The 17,613-nt window shown below is 34.5% G+C and overlaps 1 long non-coding RNA gene across 1 annotated transcript; it reads right to left on the bottom strand.

Moving 5' to 3' along the window:
- Positions 1-4,884: 4,884 nt before the first annotated feature.
- LOC121726998 lies at positions 4,885-14,316 on the bottom strand. Its single transcript, XR_006035607.1, has 3 exons — positions 14,255-14,316; positions 10,099-10,101; positions 4,885-4,894 (listed from the first exon to the last, which is right to left on the bottom strand). It is a non-coding gene; the product is annotated as an uncharacterized LOC121726998 (long non-coding RNA).
- Between the last annotated feature and the right edge of the window lie 3,297 nt (positions 14,317-17,613).

Below are 17,613 nucleotides of genomic sequence, written 5' to 3' on the forward strand. Positions count from 1 at the left end.
TAAAGCTATTAAGAGCCCATATGACTCTAACTTGACTACATACATTAACCTAGATCTCAAAATCTGTAAGGTCTAGAAAACTGATTTTTTGACACAAGTAACTTCAGTTCATAAAGATTAAATGCTCAAGACGAAAACACGATTACTCAAAAACTCGATAGTTTCTTTTTTACAAAAAACCTTGTTTTAGACACATTTTTTCTTGGATCTTCGAAGTTTGCTGTCTTTTCTTTAATATTTTTTAATATCTAAAAAGGTATTGATAAAACCTAAATTTGCTCAAAACACTTTTTTCATAATCATTATAGTTCGTCTTTTATTCAAGTAAAACTAACTCGGCGATGATTCCGCGCCGTCCTTTTTCACCTGGCATATGAAAGACGGGCGTGAGTGTGAAGAGAGAAGGACGATGTTTGATTTTTAGAGTCAGGTGAGCTCATAAAAGGTGACAAAATAATACGTCTTGTATGATTAACATTTTACATGTTATAAGGATAATATTTTTAATTGTTATTTTCGATAATAAGCAAAAATAGATTATTACTTGTTACGACTATTTTGGCTTAATTATTCACCCTATTTCTTGCTAAAACAACATAAGTCAAAAACAGTTATTCAAGATTTCAAAATTATTTTTATTAATAATTAATAAACTATGAAGTTTATATTCTCTATTTAAATTGGTAAATAACCAGATACTACATACATAACAAAATAGTCCTTTAAAATTCATTGATTTGAATAAAACATAAAACATTTTTTATTGATTCCTGAAAAATTTAATTTGTGTGACTCGACCTAAGGATTCTAAAATGACCGATTCAATTAATAGTAGAGTACTAAAAGTTGTTAGACTAATATGTATTCTGTGCTAAAAGGCAGTGACGAATTAGCCCTTAATCAAATTAAGTAATTGCCTAGAGCATCACGTCTGAGGGGGCACCAGAAGAGTAAAGGTTCAAAGACCGATTCTAGTTGAGATACGGATAGAGGGGCCCACAGGCATGGATTGCTTAGGGCATCAAGTAGTCATAATCCGTCACTGCTAATAGGCATGAATAGTGAATACTGAATTCTTAAATGTTTATTGCTTCTCAAGTGCTTTAAATACAACTCCTGCATCTAATTTTATTTGTGATTATTATCCATACTAATATTATATAAATGCGAAAATGTGTATGTCTGTCTGTCTGTTACATCTTCACGCCCAAACCGCTGAACCGGTATTGCTGAAACTTGGTATATGGAGATATTATTTTGAGTTGACGTTGAATAAGTTTATCGCCCGTACATTTTACGCGGGATTAAAAGTGTCCTTCTATGTCCTTTCTCGAAACTCAAAGTATCTCCATACCAAATTTCAGCAAAAACTGTTCAGTGGTTTTGGTGAAGAAGTAACAAACAAAGAGACATATTTTTTTTTATGATATAAGGGGGCAAACGAGCAAACGGGTCACCTGATGGAAAGCAACTTCCGTCGCCCATGGACACTCGCAGCATCAGAAGAGCTGCAGGTGCGTTGCCGGCTTTTTAATAGGGTAATAGCTCCCTTAGGCAGGGAAGGGAAGGGAAGGGAATAGGGGAGGGTATGGAAGGGAATAGGGTAGGGGATTGGGCCTCCGGTAAACTCACTCATTCGGCGAAACACAGCGCAAGCGCTGTTTCACGCCGGTTTTCTGTGAGAACATGGTATTTCTCCGGTCAGGCCGGTCCATTCGTGCCGAAGCATGGCTCTCCCACGTATTATAGGCAGACGGACAAACAGACTTTCATATTTATAATATTAGTATGGAATTTAATTTTTAACATACTTACCTCGCATACTTGTTCGGATTTTTGGCATGACTAAGTAATAAGTAATTTATTTATCTATCCTCCGTTTCCTTGTATTCATATTAGGCTACAATTTAAATAATTAACTTACATTTTAGAAGTTCACTTGATAAAATATTCTTATTATAAATGTATAGAAGGAAAAAACCCGTAAAAATTGGCACAGGATATGACGTCATCCTATAATTATTATAGCCAATTGTTCAAAGATTTTGGTAGTAATTAGGCTGATAATCATCTATTATCCGGCCTATTTTATAAATAAAATGGTATATAAATGGTATATGTTTTTTACAATTCTAGAAAAAATACATAGTACTGTACCGCTCCATTATTTTTTAAAGATACTATAGGTATTTTTCCTAGAATTGAAAAAAAACATAGTATCTTCCTACTAATATTATAAAGGCGAAACTTTGTTTGGATGTATGGATGTTTGTTACTCTTTCACGCAAAAACTACTGAACGGATTTAAATGAAACTTTACAATAATATAGCTTATACATCAGAATAACACACAGGCTACAATTTTAAACGACTTTCAAAATGGGGGAGGTGTTATGTTCGTTTTTTTATGATCAACGATTACTCCGCCGTTTGTTAACCGATTTTCAAAAATTTTCTTTTGGTATATTATATAGGGTACTAGATGTCCTACGCGGCTTCGCCCGCGTAAATTAGGAATTTTACAGAAACCGTACATTTTCCCATAAAAAATATTTCCCCCGTTTTTCCCACATTTTCCTGAGATTCTTCGGTCGTATTAGGCTTAGCGTGATAATATAATATAGCCTATAGTCTTACTCGATAAATGATCTATCTAACACTGAGATAAGTTTTTAAATCGGACCTGTAGTTCCTGAGATTGACGCGTTCAAGCAAACATACTCTTCATACATTTATAATATTAGGTAGGTATAGATTTTTTTAATTATCGCTTGACAAACTCGAGCCTCGATTTAAAAGACTATGAAATGGTATAATATGGTAGTGATGATGATGATGATGAATGTAATTTGCATAGTAGCATATGATTTCTGTTCTTAAAACAACGCCGAAACTCCCAAACTTGTATCTATAAAGAATCAGGAGTTCTCTCAGCACCTTCCGAACCACGATATACCAGGTATATCTCGGTGCAAAATCTTACTTGTTGGTAGTATATGCTTAGAATACTTCTCACGAAACCGAAGTCACCGCATGTTTCCCTATAAGTTTTGAGGAGTTCCCTCGATTACTTATGGATCCTTCATCAGATCACCACTTTTGTGAATATAATACCAAATTGGGATGATACCCTATGTACCAAAAGAAAAATCTTGTTAATCGGTTAACAAACGGCGGAGTAATCGTTGAATATAAGAAAACGAATATAACACCTCCCCCATTTTGAAAGTCGGTTAAAATTGTAGCCTATGTGTTATTCTGATGTATAAGCTATATTAGTTTTTGCGTGAAAGAGTAACAAACATCCATACATCCACACATCCACACATCCATACATCCAAACAAACTTTCGCCTTTATAATATTAGTAGGATCATCCCAATTTGGTATTATATTCACAAAAGTGCTGATCTGATGAAGGATCCTTAAGTAATCGACGGAACTCCTCAAAATTTATAAGGAAACATGTGGTGACTTCGATTTCGTGAGTAGTATGCTGAGCATATACTACCAACAAGTAAGATTTTGCACCGAGGTATACCTGGTATACCGTGGTTCGGAAGGTGCTGAGAGAACTCCTGATTCTTTATAAATATAAGTTTGGGAGTTTCAGCATTGTTTTAAGAACGGAAAGCATATTATGCTACTATGCAAATTACATTCATCATCATCATCATCATCATCACTGCCATATTATACCATGCATCGTCCCATGATTATGAGCCTATCATGACCCTGTTATTGGTACTTTCCATAGTCTTTAGATCGAGACTCGAGTTTGTCAAGCGACAATTAAAAAAATCTATACTTAATATTATAAACCTGGAGACTGAAGAGTATGTTTGCTTGAAAGCGCTAATCTCAGGAACTACAGGTCCGATTTAAAAACTTATTTCAGTATTAGATAGCTCATTTATTAAGGCGATTAAGACTATAGGCTATATATCATCACGCTAAGACTAATACGAGCGAAGAAACTCAGGAAAATGTGGGAAAATCGGGGGAGATATTAGAATTTAGAAAGGGTTTATCTCACGAACTACTGGAGCAATTTTGAAGAAGCTGATAACAGGTGATGAAAAGTGGATCACGTACGACTGTGGCGAAACCCGGGTTAACTTGCAACAAGGTGATGTTGTGTGTGTGGTGGGATAAGGGATTGGAAGGGCATTATTCATTATGAGCTGTTACCGCCAGGCAGGACCATCGATTCTGAACTATACTGCGAACAACTGATAACATTAAAGCAAGAAGTTGAGAGAATGCGGCCGGAATAAATCAACAGAAGGGGTGTGGTTTTTCAGGGGGGTGTTAATATATCCGCCGTATAGTCCTGACCTTGCACCTTCAGATTTCCACCTGTTTCGGTCGCTTTAAAATTCCTTAGTCAGTGTCAGGTTGACATCACAAGAGGACTGCCAAAACCACTTGTCACAGTTTTTTCATCAGAAGCCCCAAAATTTTTATAGCAATGGGATTCCCATTATGGGACCAACAACATGACAAAAACCTATATAAGTACTTTAGTAAATTGTTAATAAACTTTATAAAAAACCTTTGGAATTTTTATATAAAATGCGAAGAAACTTTTTCCCCAACCTAATACAAAACTTTTAGGTACTTATTTGGTGTATTATATGACAAACTTAATTTTCATATTGGCGCATTCAATAATGGTTTGCGTCAAGGAACGCAACGCCATTATTGTCATTTTTGAAGTTGTGTTTTTTGGGCGCTAACTAGATACTAAGTAAAAGCCTTGTACGGTGTACCTAGGATGACATGACGTACGGTAATAAATATTTTCAGAACAATAGTTATGGTTTGATCTATGACATGCTGGAGTAATCATGCATCATTATAATAGCAATTATTAATAATTAACGTTATATAACCTACGGTACCAGTACTCAGTAGGTACTTTTAAGATTTATTGTTAGGGAATATTACGCAAAGGCCGGAGGGTGCTACTACCACATTCAGTAAATATGTAATACGACCAAAATTCGCGACATGTCACATGTCGCACAGTGCACACGTCATATCAGAATAGTAGCTTTCTGGAAACATGATCGTTTTAGGAAAGGTCGTGGTAGGTTGCAAGCGTCATAAATTGTCAACGGCTGCCGTCGGCTGCCGTCAACTGCCGTCGACTGCCGCGGACACGTGCCGCCGACTGCCGTCGACTGCCGCCGACACATGCCGCCGATACGTGCCGTTGACAGCTTATGACGCTTGCAGGGGCCTACCACGACCTTTTCTAGAACGATCATGTTTCCAGAAGACTTTGTTGTAAGATTACAATAACAATACCGTACTCACTTTTTAAATATAATTTTACTAAAAAACAGTAAAAAATGCAAAACATTGTTAAATCCACTGTGAAATATCAACTTTTTAAGCTAGCTAGAAGCTTACTTTAACGCTAGCTTGAAGTTAAAGTAATTATTGCCTATCTGTCAAACGATGTCGCTTAGTAGAGGTGGTGGTAGGCCCCCAATTGTGACATATCGCCTAAAGGTAAGCGGCCACAGGTCGGTATCATACGCAACGGACGTCTCGCATCAAACGGATATTTTTTTCACAGTACTTCCGCTGTATCGGCAGCGTACGCATTGAATGCTCAAAAGGGGGGTGTGGATGGAATAGTCGAAATCAGAAATTTTGACTTAGGAACTTTGTTTAGACTAATTTGAAGATAAACATACTGGCTAGTCGGTAATTCGTATGCTGCCGATACAGTGGACGTACTGTAAAAAAATATCTGTTTGATGCGAGACGTCCGACCTATGGACGCTTACCTTTACGCGCTACGTCACAACTGCAAGCGTGATAAACTGTCGACGGCTGCCGTCGACTACCGCCGACACGTGCCGCCGACTGCCGCCGACACGTGCCATCGTCTGCCGTCGACTGCCGCCGACGCGTGCCGCCGACACGTGCCGTTCGTCTGTAACTCTGTAAGCGCTCTAAGACATCTTTTTTGTGTCTTAAAAACAAGTTCCCTATTGGATGAATTACCCCAAAAAACACAACTTCAAAAATGACAATATTGGCGTTGCGTTCCTTGACACAAACAATTATTGAATGCGCCAATATGAAAATTAAGTTTGTCATATAATACACCAAATAAGTACCTAAAAATTTTGTATTGGGTTGGGGAAAAAGTTTCTTCGCATTTTATTTAAAATTCAAAAGGTTTTTTTATAAAGTTTATTAACAATTGACTAAAGTACTTATATAGGTTTTTGTCATCTTGTTGGTAGGGACATGATCCCGTAATGGGAATCCCATTGCTATAAAAATTTTGGGGCTTCTGATGAAAAAACTGCGACAAGTGGTTTTGGCAGTCCTCTTGTGATGTCAACCTGACACTGCCTAAGGAATTTTAAAGCGACCGAAACAGGTGGAAATCTGAAGGTGCAAGGTCAGGACTATACGGCGGATATATTAACACCTCCCAGCCAAACTCCCGTAATTTTTGCTGAGTGGCTAAAGATGTGTGAGGTCTAGCGTTATCATGGTGAAAAACCACACCCCTTCTGTTGATTAATTCCTGCCGCATTCTCTCAACTTCTTGCTTTAATCTTATCAATATGTCATATGTCATTTCCTTCGATTCGGAGTAAAACTATCGAGCAAAACCGTATGCGAGTACTTAGCATTACAAAGAGCACCTTACTCACCGCTAACTTAGTAATAAATGCATCAATTTAATTTATAATTTTGCTACTTACAACGTAATGAAAATGAAATTATATTATATTGCGTTTAAAATGTTGACGAATCCAAGTGTTATGTATTTAATTATGTTTACAAGGGAACTAAATATTATTATAATTTAAAGAACAAGGGACATTTTTGTATGGAAGCCTTACCCAATCTATCACACATTCAACTTTTTTCTCCCATGGTGTAGAGATTTTTCGTTATACAATAAAATGTTCAACTTTTCAAGCCCTTTCATTTGATATATTATGTCTCAAAGTGCTACATTAGAGGATACGAAATGCCCCTCCTTTCATATTTAGTTACATATTGTCCAAAATAGGAAAAACCTATAATTACATAGACACGTCAACAGTCGTCTAAATTAGTTAATTGAATATATTTGAAAACCCGTGTCTGATCGACAAAAACCCAATAAGCAGGTTTATATTACGCAATTATTATTATTGAGGGTTCTGACATGGACTGAATCATCCATAGATATTATCGTCCATAAATACTTATTATGACTTGTGTTATGACTGTATACTAAAATTATAAATACTAGATGACGCTCGCATCTCCGTTCCGCCAAAATTTGTCTATCGCGTGGGAACCGTAAAATAAATTATTTTCAAACAAATAATTGAAGCCGAGTTGCTCGGTAAAAACAATATTAACATTATTCCTATGACCGTACGTACGTACTACGTACTTATCGAGCACCGACTCCAAAAGTATGAAGATTGAGTACTGATAATATTATAGTTAAGGCTTAGGCTAATCGTAAAAAAATCGGCCAAGTGCGAGTAAGACTCGCGCACGAAGGGTTTTCGGTATTAACAGAATATGGTAGATAGCTATTATAATTGATGTATCAGGATGACACTACTCTTTTGGCTGCAAATGAAGTCGAGATGAAAGAAGAACTGTTTGAGAGAATGGAGCAAATTAGCAATACCTTGGGCATCTCTATTAATAAAGGGAAACCTAAATCATGGTCAAAGACTTCCAAAAAGGAGGAGGTGATTTATACTTTCGTGTTTCCGCAGTCTACTGCAGTAGCCATGCTACAGGTTGTATATGTACAGGTCAGGTACAGCACTCAGTTGGACAGTTTACAAGTGACGGCATAGTGCTGATTATATCTTATTATTTTATGCTCTTATATCGTCCTATATACGTTACCTGCGGGGCTAAAATGGTCGCTTTGGAGAATCATATATTGAATCATAATATGATTCATTTTTAAACTCCACTTTGCGTGCAATTCATATAGTGATTCGCTTCGATTAATGATTGGTCGCCGCGCGCGAGCGCCGCGCTAGAGACCAATCATTGATGTAAGCGAATCACTATATGAATTGCACGCAAAGTCGAGTTTAAAAGTGATTCGCTTCGATTAATGATTGGTCTCCACGCGCGAGCGCCGCTCGCGGGACCAATCATTAATCTAAGTGAATCACTATATGAATTGCACGCAAAGTGGAGTTTAAAAATTAATCATATTAGATTAATTATATGATTCTCCAAAGCGACCATTTTAGCCCCGCTGGTGGTTCATAATCAGCGTTGCCAGACGTCCCGATTTTGGCGGGACGTCCCGATTTTTTCATCGAAATTAAATGTCCCGCGCGGGACAGGCTAAGTCCCGATTTTCGGGGAAAGCCCGAACGTACGTGCAGCGAGCTGAGAAACAAAGGTGCGTAATGAAGATAGGAGTGTGGGAGGTAGAGGGGTGGATTTTCTTTGGCTACTTTTAATTAGCTATCTATTGTCACATAAACGTTATTTTAACGCAAATAAAAAGATAAAAATTCAAAAAACTTTTGATTTTATACCTTTTTTTACTTTGTCCCGCTTTTGACTGAAGAATCCCGCTTTTTCACTCACAAAGTTCGAAAGTCCCGACTTGGCACAAAAAAAAACTGGCAACGCTGTTCATAATATTATGAGTTATGACCCATCTAATTTTGACATGGGCCTGTAGCCTAGGTATAACATATTACATAAATAATAATTAAGGATTTTGTGAAAATTGTGAGTCCCTACCTATTACCATTATTGATATCGGGCAAAAAAAATCTTTAAAATACTCATAAGTATGCTATAGTTTACAAGTATATAAGTATAAGTAGAGCTACGCTAGTTTTTGAGACTATCACCTGATACACTAAAGATAATGTAAGTAATTCGTATCCGGTATCAGTGAACTGTACATTAAATAAGCCTTATACTATATCGTTATAACTATGAAAATCAAGAATAATCTTTATGGCGTTGACATAAAGGTTTTTTCCACATTTTCAGAGGTAAATTACCACTGAATGGAGTTTAGCGGCCAAAATATCAGCATTTGTATTAGTTTGTTGATACTGTTAATACACAATAGATAGAACGAACCAGTAAGACGACTTTAGAAGATTTTTCGAAATGTTAATTACATGTTATTACTTAAGAGGATACACCAGGGGCTAGAGAAATGAAAAAAAAGTACGTGTAATACCTATAGCTTACATTTTAGCTTAGATTTTACAAAACATAGAAACACAGCTCAAGCCTTTCTTTAGTCGGTCGTCGGTTAAGTTTTGGAGAAGGAATCAGGGGACAACGAATCGTTGAATTTCCTCAGTTGTCTCTATCGCGTTCTGCGGTATAGGCTTGAGGTAAGGGAGACAGCTATAGACATTACACGTACTTTTTTTTCATTTCTCTAGCCCCTGGTGTATCCTCTTAATGTATATTATGTAATGTATCGGCCAGCGCGCGCCTTGGCAATGCGTTGCTTAGCCAATAGCCATTCGAAATAATATGCTTACAGCTATATTAGAGTTGACACCGCAACGCAATGCTCTGTCTCATTCAACTGCGGCGTCCGCGCCGCAGCGCACTTTTGCACAACATTTTGCATTGTCATAGAGTAGTAGATTCAGAATGGAATGTAGGCAGAATACAGATCTATGATGAGACGACTATATTGAATGAAGTACTCACGTAGACGAGTTTGTATTTTGGTAAAATTTAAAATATTACGTACATTATACATGCCTACATTATAATAATTTTATTATTTTATTTGAAAATATTTAAGTAATTTAAATAAGGTCATTGGCTATAATAGTGGACTGTGGATCCATACTTAATTATAAATTTTATTGAATAGTATTAATTTTTATTTTATCCACTTAGTCAAATAGATTCTGTATTCATTCGAGTGTAGGCAAAAAACTGTGTCACTTCTGCGGTACTAATCTATAGCAATCACCGCCCCGCCTCCCTCCCCGCTCATGCCTCAAGTGCGACATGTTTTTTGTTTGCAATAGCATCTCTAGTACGTAGTACATATTATATCTCAATGCTTACAGCGGACAGCAGCGGCACGCAGCGGTACCAACTTCAATTCGCTAGTTTGTTTGAAGTCGACCTACTGGTTATAATAGCTCATTTCTATCGATTCTAGACGTATCAGTTATCACCATACCGTAGCACAGTGTTTATTGTAGCCCAAAAAACGGACATCGTCTTTTTATTTGTTGATTCGAAAGAGTACTTAATTGCAAATCCCCGATTAAAACACCCTGGGTGTTTTAATAGTTTTTGAATTATCTCGAAAAGAAAATCCTAATCCCGTGTTCATAAAAAAGTGAAAAGTAATTATATTTCAAAATTGGCACAGATTAGAAAAAAAACATGTGATATAATATTTGTAGAACATACTAAAAGCTACATTATGAACCCTTTTTTAGACAGCTATCACTTAGGGGGGCCATGAAAACGAAGAAAATCGATTTTTAGTTTTTATTTTTTTCTGACTAAACTAAGTCGATGTCGAAAGCGCATGCTACTTTAAAAGAAAGGTAATCATCATCACTACCAATAGTAAAAATACCAAATCTCTAACCCGTTTAACTTTTGAGTTCTATGACTTAAAATAATCCGGGATTGGCGGGATTTGTGGACTTTGTTTTTTTATTACACTATTCGATTGTGTTGCTAACAAGGAACAAATTCTGCGAAGTAACTATAGTTGTCAAAGCTTAAAAAGTACTAAATATTTTTAAATGTACTTCTTTCATACATTTCAACGAAATGCTTTAGGAAAATGTATAAGTAAGTGCTATTAAAGTAAAAACAATATAATCAATGCATGTGTCACGTCATCACCGTTGCCGTCATGTATAATATTAATTGTCATCAACATTCACTACTGGTGAAATTCGAATACCAAAGAAATATGTTTTTAAGAATGTGGGATTAGCCACAAAACTTAGATATCAAGCTTCTTTTTATCGTTTTAAAGTATGATAGTATAATTGTTATGACGTCAGCGTCGGTGTTAATTAATTAATTACTTTCACCATCGTCACTGAGCTATTGTTATTAATTATTATCGTAGGGGCAGGTTTAAAGGTATTAATAAGTTTATTACTCCAGGTGGATAAGGTACTCGTTTTTGGCGTTTTTGTCTGGAGTCAAGGTTTAAATGGGAAACTATTGGGTCGGATGACTCTAGCGCTCGATGGAACAAATCGGTCATTATGTTTATCCTGGAATTTTTACGAGTGTAATGCTCCCGATCATAACGCCAATATTTGTTGCGCGACTCACCAGCCTGTTCTGAGAGAAATCCTATAGGTAAAGGCTCTACTTTGATTATGTTTTAACCGTGGACTAGTATTTCATGTAATGTAATTGTCATGGGATGCCATCCATATTCAGCAACATATCGGTACGCTAAAGTTTTGCAAAAGAAATCTAAATTTTCGGTGTTTATTGGCAATCCACTGTTAATCGTTAGTAAAATTGTACTCAAGTCATGTACAAGCCTTTCTTCAATTTTCAAAATGTTGGCGAACATTGTACGACTTTCGACTGTCGCAAAAAATATTATTATATTTGCATGAAAAAAATAAAGTTATGCCTTTAAACTCTTCCATGGGTTAATGTTAGGGTATGTTATTCGAATATTCGAATACTCGTTTTATTCGAATATTCGACGATTTTATTATTCGAATATTCGCCAAATTATTTTTCGAATAATTCGAATATTTTTTATTTTTGTTTAAAATGGTATCAAACATAAAATTAACATAGGATAAGAACATAATTAAGTTTATTTCAGAAAAATAATATTATTTGTGAATATTCTACATCTTTAATGATAATATTATAATATATAAATCTGTTTTTAGTCTAACTAATGAGAATACGACCATTCATCGTCGCCGTTGACCATAATTTAGAAACGTGTAATAAATTCATTTGCATGTTTTTAGACAAAATAACGATTTTGCCTAAAGACATGAAAATGAAGATATTATAAACTCCTTTCAGTCATAGATTTCAGTATCGTCAGTAATGGTCGCTCACGATCTGTATCCATTGACTTCTTTCAAGCATAACCACATGAGAAAAGTAAAAGGTGCTACGATCGAAAACGGTTTACACTTTACAGCCCTTTTATTGCCCAGCTGTAACCTTAAAATATACAATTTAAAGTGTTTAACGATAAAAATTAACTATGTCATTTACAAAGATTTATGTTGATAAAAGTAAAAATTAGAATTGCTTAATTCGTAGTATTAACAAAAGGGAACAAATAAAATACTGACCACCAAAAATGCTCTGATACCCTAAACTTGTTTACCAAAAAAAGATAATTACCACCAAAAAAAGAAAGTCTAAAATTGCAATACTACCAGCTATTTTAGTCACGGCTACACTTCAAATTGTAATCGAACGCCAAATATAGTAAATGATCACCAAATATAGTAAATGATCACCAAGTATAGTATATGATAACCAAATATAGTAAATGATCACCAAATATAGTAAATGATCACCAAATATAGTTAATGATCACCAAATATAGTATATGATCACCAAATATAGTAAATGATCACCAAAGCGAGCAAATCATTGCGATATTTCTGTCCCATAAAGTTAATATACCTATAGGTATATTAACTTTATATTCCGTCCAAATAAATCACTACGATTGACAAAAATGTAAGCATAATATTAACAAAAAAGTTTAATAACTCCATATTATATTATGTTATATTTAGCAGTTTGGACCTGAAGAGATAACAGACGGACACCTACCCTTTCCAATTTAAAACATTAGCATGGATGATGAGAGTTTTACATACTACATAATAATAAATGCGAAAGTTTGTCTGGCTGTCTGTCTGTAACCTCTTCAAGCCCAAACCACTGAACCGATTTTGCTAAAATTAGGTACGGAGATACTTATACTGAGTCTCGTTATCATTATTATATTATAATTATTTATTTACGATAGTTAAATAACGAGATATTGTAATTCTTTTGTATCTCATTTTAAAATTAAAATGTAGTTCAAATTTGGTTTTTATAATTTATTATTTTCCGGTAAGCAATAATTTTTTTGGTTCATTTTTCTTTAATAGTAAAATTATAACCAAATTAAAATAATTTGGTTATAATTTTACATTAAAATGCTGGTATGATGTTGGTGATCATTTACTAATTTTGGTGATCGTTTACTACTTTTGGTTTTACAATGATTTATTTGGAGTCATTTTGCATAAATAGGATAGCGAGATGTTAAATCTTTGGTGATAATTTTACATTAAAATGCTAGTATAATGTTGGTGATCATTTACTAATTTTGGTGATCATTTACTATTTTTGGTTTTACAATTATTTATTTGGAGTCATTTTACATAAATAGTATAGCGAGATGTTAAATCTTTGGTTATCATTTTATATTAAAATGGTGGTCTGTATTTTGGTGATCGTTTACAATTTTTGTCTGTGAAATGTTACTATTTCTGGTGGTCAATTAATTTTATGCCTAACAAAATAGGTAGTACATGGTTGTACGAAGTTTTTTGTTACTTTTGTTCAGAGTTTTCAGCATTTAAAAAAAAATTGAATTATTCGAATAATATTCGAATTATTCGAAAACTTTTGTAAAATATTCGAATTATTCGAATATTAAATTTGTCGAATAATAACATTCCCTAGTTAATGTATGCATTTTTATAATAAAACTTGAAAAATATTTCAAATGTTTCCATTAATAAATTGAAAAAGGTAGTCAAAAGAACGTTTTATTTTTGCTAAAGCCTACCATAAATTCAACGATTTCATAGGCGATGGGCGATGGCACATCTTGGCAGTTGGTAGCTGCTAGCAAGTCTACCTTAAAAGAATATTTTCATAATTTTGTGGCTTACATTGTTAACTTATATGTTAATTTTTTACATTTTATAGATTAAGTTGTAAATCCTATTTTTAAAAGAATAATTTTAAATTTTTGGCTAAAAAGTGGCCCCGTGCTAGATTCTTACGCTGATTCTTCTCGACGGGTTAGTTCCCGAACCGGTGGTAGATCAACATGTAACATTATGAAAAAAAAGTATTTAAATACTCAGAAATAAAAATAAGAAGGCACTGAGTACAAATTCTATACAAATGTTTAACTTATTACGCATTTTCTTTAGATGTTTCGTCAAAAAATTATATTTTTAGAAAATTGATACTTTTTAGAGTTTAATAACTATAGTTACTTCGCAGAATTTGTTCCTTGTTAGCAACACGATCGAACGGTGTAATAAAAAAATCAAAGTTCACAAATCCCGCCAATCCCGGATTTTATGAAGTCATAGAACTCAAAAGTTCCACGAGTTAGAGATTTTGTATTTTTACTACTGGTAGTGGTGATGATTACCTTTCTTTTAAAGTAGCATGCGCTTTCGACATCGACTTAGTTTAGTCAGAAAAAAATAAAAACTAAAAATCGATTTTCTTCGTTTTCATGGCCCCCATAAGGGATAGCCGACTAAAAAAGGGTTAATAATGTATCTTTTTGTATGTCCTACAAGTATTATATTACATGTTAAATTCTAAATAATTGTGACCATTGTCTATCGCTGCTTTGTTTTTATTAGCATTTTTCTATCTGTGGAAACTTTTAATTGGCCTTCTTGTATTGTATATTTAGATTCTATGTGTATGTTAGCTGTAAGTTTTCCAAAAATCAATAAAATAAAATAAAAATAAAAACATGTTTTTTTCTAATCTGTACCAATTTTGAAATATAATAACTTTTCACTTTTTTATGAACGCGGGATTGGGATTTTCTTTTCGAGATAATTCAAAAACTATTAAAGCGAGACATACTCTTTCGAATCAACAAATAAAAAGACGATGTCCGTTTTTTAGGCTACAATAAACACTGTGCGTAGGCCGTAGCTGTAGATAGCGATTCTGTCACGTTTTTCACAACTGCCTGTCGTAGGACTAAGTAAATATTACTCAACCAGGAAAACAAATTCAGCTATTACCACTTCGTTGGATAAACAAACAAAACATTAGTTGAACGTATATTGTTCTAATAGAATACGCATTGAAGTAATTAGCTGTTGTTAGACCCTTACAAGTACTTATTTAAAAGCTTATGAATTAAGTAGGTATATTCATCATCATCATGTGTAACTATTAATAATCATTAATTTGAACAAAACATTAAAACCGACTTCCAAAGTAAAACAATAATAACATCAGGACCTATATGAACTAAAAAGTATTAAATAAACTTTCCTATCTAAAAGTGCCTTTTCCGAATTCGGCTAAATCTCATCTATTTCAGTTCTCAATCTTCATCATTTTGAAGTCGGTACAAGATAGCTCGTGGAACAAATTTTTGACACAGTTACTCTTTCTTAGTTTTTATTATTCGTACAGTATCTAACGAGAAAAGTTAAACCCGACCCGTACCTATCTAGTAGATACCTAATAAACTATTAAGAGCTCTCCTGACTCTAAAAATCAAACATCGTCCTTCTCTCTTCACACTCACGCCCGTCTTTCATATGCCAGGTGAAAAAGGACGGCGCGAAATCATTGCCGAGTTAGTTTTACTTGAATAAAAGACGAACTATAATGATTATGAAAACAGTGTTTTGAGCAAATTTAGGTTTTATCAATGCCTTTTTAGATATTAAAAAATATTAAAGAAAAGACAGCAAACTTCGAAGATCCAAGCAAAAATGTGTCTAAAGCAAGGTTTTTTGTGAAAAAGAAACTATCGAGCATTTTTTGAGTACTTAATCGTGTTTTCGTCTTGAGCATTTTATGAACTGAAGTTACTTGTGTCAAAAAATCAGTTTTCTAGGCCTTACAGATTTTGAGATCTAGGTTAAAGTATGGAGTCAAGTTAGGGTCATATGCCTGACCTTTACACTTTGACAGTCCTAAGCCTGTAAAAGTGTAAAGGTCATATTGAATCAGTGATGCCAGATTGGGGGGAATCCCCCCAAATTTGGGGTTTTTTTTAGGTGATGGGGGGAAAATTGGGGGGAACAAATTTTTGGGGGGATTGTTGTTTTAAAAAAATCGTTTTTTTTAATTAATCGAAACCCTTACAATCGATTTATGTGATACAACATAGTTACTAAGGAATTCGAATGTCAAATTAAGCTCCTTTTCACGCTAAGCTACCGAAAACATTTTAATAACAATAATAATAATAATAATAATAAACATTTATTCAACATGTGAATACATTACACCACATTACGATAAATATTACGCAAGGGAAAAAAATAAGTAGATAAGTAAATGAAATAAGAAATCAAACAGAACATAGCAAAACAAAAAACAAAGAAAAAAAACAATCAGACGGACATTATAATACACATTTTCAATATTTATCTGGGTACAAAACACAATGTAGTGTAATGCGAATGCTGCCGAAAAGGACCCCACTCAGGTGATGATCGCGGTATCGTACCTACGCCGCGATCCCTCCCTGGTGTTCTGTGGGGCCTTGTGGTCGTTCGCTCGACAGATCTGCCGTCCTAAGCATAAACAACGCAATCGACATTTTTTACGAAATTGAGTTATTAGTATATTCGGAATCGCTGAAACAAGATCTACCAAGATCAATCATTCGTTCTTAAATATCTTCTATAGTTTTCATTTTATTGTTAGTCATAAACAGCGTATGTGATATTTTCCAAACTTATTACTAGTAATATACATCATAAGCAAACATGCGTTTTTTATGACTGTTTTACTTTGAATTTCGATGTATGAAATACTAAGCATAACCAACGCATGTGTGACAGTTGCGTTGTTTATGTCTAGGAAATGCACAATTGTGATGCTTATGTTTAGCAAAGATAAGGGAATTACTTACATATTTTAGGTTGCACATACGTTCAATATGACTAGCAAAGAATGATAAGATCAGCTCACATGCAATTTTTTTTGTAACCGACAAAAAGAAAACAACTTTAAATAGATGCATAGCAATCCATGAACCGGTACATTATTTCTTAACCCTTAATCAGGCCTCATGTGCACTAGCATTACAAAATAATTTAAATATTATGATGTGGTCTTAATTTTTACCTCAGGTACAATGATTAAGTTGAGGTTTAGTCGAATTTTTAAAAAGACACTAATGAGGAATGAGAGTTATTACATACTTTTTAGATCATTTTAAGAAAATGGTTTTTACCTTGGAAGTCGGGATAAATTTTTTGTTAAAAAATAATATTTCCCTAGGGCCCTCGGTTACCTATCTACGCCACTGCCTACAAGCTCAGCTTTACGACTGTTTACTATTTCACAAGGACTATTTGCGCTCGTTGTTACTGTACATTAGTTTTTGTGACATGTACGCAATTCCTCACGTGTCAAATAGGATTTGAATCACGTTTCCGAAACATGCGTAGCCACGTAGCATACGCGCAAGCTGTGAAAAGTTTTCAAACATACCTAGACTATTCCTTTGTTTGACTTTTCTTCGCGTAGGTACTTAGCCATAGAAAGCTGTTGTAAGTGCAACTCTAAGTAACAATAATAATATAACATTATCTCGCTGCAGGTCCCAGGAAGTAAGTAAAGGTCA

This window comes from Aricia agestis, chromosome 5 (genome assembly GCF_905147365.1).
Source record: "Aricia agestis chromosome 5, ilAriAges1.1, whole genome shotgun sequence".
Taxonomy (NCBI): Eukaryota; Metazoa; Arthropoda; class Insecta; order Lepidoptera; family Lycaenidae; genus Aricia; species Aricia agestis.